Source organism: Cebus imitator, unplaced genomic scaffold (assembly GCF_001604975.1).
Source record: "Cebus imitator isolate Cc_AM_T3 unplaced genomic scaffold, Cebus_imitator-1.0 Scaffold297, whole genome shotgun sequence".
NCBI classification, from domain to species: Eukaryota; Metazoa; Chordata; class Mammalia; order Primates; family Cebidae; genus Cebus; species Cebus imitator.
The window spans coordinates 526026-533069 of NW_016107612.1; the positions used below are offsets into that span (position 1 = coordinate 526026).

At 41.1% G+C, this 7044-nt stretch overlaps 1 pseudogene; it reads left to right on the forward strand.

The window, feature by feature from the left end:
* The first annotated feature begins 6943 nt into the window (after positions 1-6943).
* Positions 6944-7044, forward strand: LOC119467511 (annotated as a pseudogene).

Genomic DNA, 7044 nt, shown 5'->3' on the forward strand with positions numbered 1-7044 from the left:
CCCTGTGCAGCAAAACACAGCCCCTTCTCTTGAGAACTGTAATAAAACTTTCAAAAGCATTGGCCACTAATTGATTGTCATCACTCAGTCACCTCTATACATTAAATTCTAAGGACAATGAAAACAAGGTGCCGTGGGGTGGGACTGGAAAGCCTCGGTACCATTCTAAGGAGTTAAGACCATTTCATAGGAAATGGGAGGTTTCAGGGGAAGTAACATAAATCTGAGCTTCAGGAAGATAATTCCAGCAGTGGATAAAGAAGAGAGAGATTAGATGCCGGGAACCAGCTTGGAAGCTGTTCAGGGGACAGTATTCGGCAACCATTTGGATACAGGAAGTGAAGTATAGAGAGTAGGCAAAGATTCAAGTTCTGAAGCTGGTTGACCAGGTGGATGGACATGTCATGAATAGATACACAGTAATAGGGGCACTTTGAGGGAAAGGATGAGTTCAGTTTGGGACCCATGGTATCCAGGAGCTACTAGACAGGAAGTTCTGAAGCCCAGGTCTGCAGCCTAGAAGCTTTAGAGAGGAGACACATTGAGAGGCAGTTATATGAAGGGTATTTCCTTTTTCATATTTTAAATGTTTAGTTTGTGATACAACTCCATGTAAAAACACAATCTGCAGTGATAATTTAGAATTTCTCTGATGACATGGTACTGGATGTAGTTTGGGATAGAAATATAATTTGTCTGATTGAAGGCAATGTTATTTACTGCCAAGGACAGTAAGCTATTTTTTATGCTGATACAATCAAGATGGATGGATAATGATTTATTGATGCCAAAGAAAGGCATTATTTTTGTGCAAAGACCAGAATACTGGCTCCAAACTCAAATACCACTGTTATTTTATTACTAAAGTAACAGGCCAATGTTGAACATAAAATCAGATTTCCTTGTTTGTCTTATTTAATGTCTTGGCTCATCATGAAACTATTATTCATTGTGTATCTATTGTTGCTGTATTCAGTCCGTCCTCTCCTTGACTAATAAACAAGTGAATAAACCAGAAAAAGGTGAAATTAGCGAATGTTTGAGCTTAGATGCTGAACTGCATCAATTCATTTGACAAAAGTGGCAAGTGGTTTTCAAGCATAGATGTGTTAACAGCTTAAATCCTAAGAGCCAGGAGTATTTCTCTTCTCTGAGAAAGCTGTGTTCCTTAGCACACAGACAACCAATCAATGTACCAGTATTATACTGAACAGAATTGCAGTATACTGATAACATTCAGAGTATATTTGGTATATTTACAATATATGAACTTTCAGTATTCTGAAAAGTATCTGCTGGATCCTTGAAAATAGAGTAACTTTTTCATTGCAATCCTTTCAAGATTTCAGAATCATATGACTGCAGTGTTTTAGTGAACAGGGCAGGGGCCGCTTTAGCTTTCAAGAGTTGCCCTCGAAAGTCACAGCCTCCAAAGAACACACAGGCTTTAGATGAGCAAAACTTGAAGCAGCTTTAAATCTGTTCTTTTGAAAACCACTGCTTTCTAAATTTCTTTCATTGAGTGGGAAGGTTGTGGTGCAAGTGACAGAAATGCAAGTCTGGGGGTGGGAAGAAAAAGAAAAAAGAAATATGAAAAACTGTACGCATGGTTCATTGAAAGGAAAAGAAAGAAAAAAAATAAATGTATTGGGCACCATCCTTCCAGTTGCCTGCTCAGGCCAAAATTTGGGGGTTTTCCTTCATCTCCTCCGCCAACCCTTACACTTTGTAACGGCTCATCAGCTAACTGGCCCATCAGCAAATGTTGATTTAACATGCATAGTTCTAGAATCTGACCATTTCACTTTCTGGGTTGTCACCATCATCTCTTGCTTGGATTTTTTCATTAGCTGTCTAGTCCCCTTGCTTTTGCCCATGACCTCCCTGTTGTTCATCAAGTACCCCAGACACACATGGTCCTCAGTGCTTTGCATTGTCTGTTCCACTACCTGAACTGTGTTTCTCTTGGATTTCCACATGGCTTGTCTCTTTCAGGTCTTTACTCAAAAGTCACTGTCTTGATGAGGTCTTCCCTGCCCACCCTATCTAAAATTTTAACTATTTAACAACAATTTTAACAACTCACATACTTGATATCCCCTGCTATGGTTTGACTGCATCCACCAAAATTCATGTGTTGGAAACTAAATCCCCAATACAACAATGTTGGGATGTGAGTCTAATGGGAGGTGTTTAGGTCATGAGGGTTCTACCATCATGAATGGATGAATGCCATTATAAAGAGGGCTTTGGGGAGTGGGTGCTCTCTCTACGCATGCCATGTGAGGACACAGAATCTGTCCCCCTGTTGGCCCTTTCGACTTCCACCATGTGAGGACAGCAAGAAGGTCCTCATCAGACGCTGGTGCCTTGATCTTGGACTTCCCAGCCTCCAGAATTATGAAAGAATAAATTTCTGTTCTTTAGAAATTACCCAGTCTCAGCTATTCTGTTATAGCTGGTAACAGAATAAATAATAAATGGACTAAGACACTCCCCTTTCTCTTCAGCATTGATCAGTCTCCAACTATATATTTTACTTATTTATCTTGTTTATTTTATTTTATTGCTTTTCTTTTGAGAAGGAGTTTTGCTCTTATTGCCCAGGCTGGAGTACAATGGCACAATCTTGGCTCACGGCAACCTCCCAGGTTCAAGCGATTCTCCTGCCTCAGCCTCCCAAGTAGCTGGGATTACAGGTGTGCACCACACGCCAGGCTAATTTATATAAATTTAGTAGAGATGGGATTTCACCATGTTGGCCAGAATGGTCTCAAACTCTTGACTTCAAGTGATCCACCCACCTTGGCCTCCCAAAGCACTGGCATTACAGGTACCAGCCACCTTGCCCGGCCATTTATCTTGGTTGTTGTCTGTCACTCCTACTAGAACATTAGCACCATGAAGGTGGGGATATTTTTTAGTCTCTTTTTCACTGCTATATCCCTGCTGCCTAGTGTGTATTAGGAACTTAGTAAATATTTATTGAGTGATTTAGTGTCTCTTTATTGATAGTAGGGATATTAAATTTCCTTTAAAACATCAAGTAAAAGTTTTAAGTAATGGTACAGATGATATGCAGATATTACAGTGGTTACAAAATATAGCAGTAAAACACCGAAAAGACTAGGTTAAAGTGGTTAAAAAATAGTTTGCCTGGCTGGGCGCAGTGGCTCACGCCTGTAATCCCAGCACTTTGGGAGGCTAAGGGGGGCAGATCACGAGGTCAGGAGTTCAAGGCCAGCCTGGTTAGCATGGTGAAACCCTATCTGTACTAAAAGTACAAAAAACTAGCTGGACATGGTGGTGCATGCCTGTAGCTCCAGCTACTTGGGAGGCTGAGGCAGTAGAATTGCTTGAACCCAGCAGGTGGAGGTTGCAGTGAGCCAAGATCATGCCCCTGTACTTCAGCCTGGGGGACAGAGCAAGACTCCATCTCAAAAAAAAATTGCCATGGTACATGCTAGTCACAGATAATTCTGTAGATCCATGAGCTTAAGTAATTAATGTTATGATGAAAGTTCCTTGATGGGACTCCAGTAATGTAGATTTTGTTGAGTTTTGGTAGAACCACACTGAATTTTACCTTTAGATCAACTGTAAAAAAGGAATGCTTAAGCAAATACAATTTTAAATGGCTTAGTTCCCTACCTATGAAACATTTCCAGCAGCCATTTCTGCTCAATTGCTGTGTTGCTTCAGGAAGCCAGCAGGCCTGGGTAGGGCCCAATTTTTACCTCTTTTTTTTTTTTTTTTTTTTTGAGACGGAGTTTCACTCATGTTACCCAGGCTGGAGTGCAATGGCGCGATCTCGGCTCACCGCAACCTCCGCCTCCTGAGTTCAGGCAATTCTCCTGCCTCAGCCTCCTGAGTAGCTGGGATTACAGGCATGCACCACCATGCCCAGCTGATTTTTTGTATTTTTAGTAGAGACGGGGTTTCACCATGTTGACCAGGATGGTCTCGATCTCTTGACCTTGTGATCCACCCGCCTCGGCCTCCCAAAGTGCTGGGATTACAGGCTTGAGCCACCGCGCCCAGTCAATTTTTACCTCTTTAATTGGCTTTGTGACCTTGGGTGAGTTACCTCTCAGAAGCTTCTGCATCTGTAAAATGTACATAATGATAGTAGCTCACAGAGCTGTGGTACGGGTGGGACAGATGAGCTAATACACAGTTGGCCCTTGAACAATGATAGTAGGGCACTGACCCCTACACCGTCAAAAAGCTACGTATAACATTTTAAATTAAAATTTTTTTATTTTAAACATTTTTATAAAGGTGGGATCTTGCTATGTTGCCCAGGCTGGTCTTGAACTCCTGACCTCAAGCAATCCTCCTACCTTGGCCTCCCGAAGTGCTGGGATTATAGGGGTGAGCCTCCGCACCTGGCTTACATATAATTTTGACTTCCCAAACTTAGCTACTACTGACCTGCTGTTGATCAGAAGCCTTACTGACAACAGTTGATTAGCAGATATTTTGTCTGTTATATGTATTATATACAGAAGCCTTATCGAACAGTTAATTGTTAATATGTATTATATACAGAAGCCTGTTATATGTATTACATACAGAAGCTGTATCAAACAGTTGTTAATCAACTGTTAACCATTAATAACAGTTGATTAGCAGATATTTTGCATGTTATATGAATTATATACTGTATTCTTACAATAAAGTAAGCCAAATAAAAGAAAATGTTAAGAAAACCATAAGGAAGAGAAAATACATTTACTATTCATTGAGTGGAAGTGAGTCATGGTAAAGGTCTTCATCCTCATTGTCTTCATGTTGTGCAGGCTGAGGAGGAGGAGGAAGAGGAAGGGGTGGTCTTGCTGTCTCAGGGGTAGCCAAGATGGAAGAAGTGGAGGACCTGCAAGAGGAGGCAGGAGAGTCAGACACACATGGTCTAACTTTTATTGAAAAAAAGTTCCCCTCCCTGTGTCCATGTGTTCTCATTGTTCAACACCCACCTATGAGTGAGAACATGCGGTGTTTGATCTTCTGCTCTTCTGTCAGTTTGCTGAGAATGAGGGGAGCACTACACACTGGGGTCAGTTGGGGGGAAATAGAGGAGGGATGGTGGGGGGTGGGGAGCTGGGGAGAGATGGCAAGGGGAGAGATGCCAGATGTAGGTGATGGGGAGGAAGGCAGCAAATCACACTGCCATGTGTGTACCTATGCAACAATCTTGCATGTTCTTCACATGTACCCCCAAACCTAAAATGCAATAAAATAAATGGGAAAAAAAAGAAAATAATATAAATATAAAATAAAAGAAGTAAAAATGCAAAAAAAAAAGAAAAAAGTTCACGTATAAGTGGGGACTCATGCAGTTCAAACCAACCCGTATTATTCAAGGGTCAACTGCACACAAAGGACTGAGCTCAGGGCCTAGCCCAATAAGAACTCAATAAATGTCCTTCTTATCATCATTATTCATATGTCTGTTTAGTGCTGCATCCTCAGCGCCTCAGAGAACACCTGGCACATAGCAAGCACTCCATGAACATTTGTTAAACAGCTGTCATTACTGATGATCATCCTTGGTCTAGGCTTGGCTACACTTGTCTCCTCTTCAGGTCTAGTTACCAAATATACTTGAAGGTGATCAAGTATTGTTTTCCAAGTTTTTTTCTGCAAAAAATTAGGCAGAATGTATCTCCTATGAGATCAAATTATTACAGGTTTTTTGTGTGTTTTGAAATTACAGTACTATGTTTGAAATCTTACTATGTAAGATTAATAGATCTAAATCATGGGAGTTCATTTTTACATAATTTAAATGTTCTTTTGGTTGAGCTATTTCTTGAGCACTGCTCCAAAACGCCTTCCATGAGATCAAAATAAATTGATGGGCACGATGCGACCTTGTGTGTGGGTGGTACCACTTTTAGATTCTTCCCACAGTCTTCAGCAGCACTAACGGAAATTGTTAACCCATCTTATATATTGGGAGATATTGCATGTGTGTGTGCGTGCGTGTGTGTGTCCCTCTTAACTTTCAAAGAAGTAGCGATTGCATCATTATAAGAGCGGTACCTGTTAATTCAGCTTCATCAGGCAGGGCTGGTTTCTCCGAGGCCTCTCCTTGCATGCAGATGGCTGTTGTCTCACCACGTGCTCACATGGCTGTTCCTCTGCGCACGTGCATCCTTGGGTTCTTTCTCTTCTTATAAGACACCAGTCACATTGGATTGGAGCTCCACCCTTATGGTCTCATTTAACCTTAATTACTCTTTTAAAGGATTCTGCCTCCAAATTTAGTCACGATAAAGGGGACTGTAAGTGTTGAGGGGACACAAACACAGTCCATAACAATCCGGTCTGTATCTTCATGTTCTGAAACTTTTTTAAAGTTTGTTTTTGAATTTTTAATTGGCAAATAATAATGATATGTGTATATATATATATATATATATATGCATATATATGTGTGTGTGTGTGTGTGTGTGTGTGTGTGTGTGTGTGTGTGTGTATATATATGGTAGAATGTGATAACCTGATACATGTGATATTTCCTCATTGTTGTCCTGAGATACAGTTTCCCAAGAGCAAAGGTTGGCTAGAGATATCTGACTGAACACAAGCACACACACTACCTCCCTACTTCCTGCCTCAAATCTCCTTACACAATATATTCTGTCTCTCTGTATTTCATATATACACATGAAACCCACAAAAACACATGAACACAATAAAGAGGGCCACCAGAAGACCAGAAGTATACAGGAATTCCCGGAGGATAAAAAGCAGACAGGATCTGATTGACAGCAAACCTGGAGCAAAGACGAACACAGTTAACCAAAGGTAGGCAAAGGACTACCAAGGAAGTGAAAGTAGTTTAGGGATCTTCCCAGCTCAGTCAACAGACACTTGGAGCAGGAGCAGGTGCTGGCACAAGAAATGGAAGAGCTGTATTCACAAGAGCCAGGTCAGGACTTGCTTCCACAGTACAAACTAAAATGGGAAGGATACCGCGATGATTAGCATGGCCCCTGTATTAGAATGACATGAATTTGTGAGGCATTTTGCGCTGTT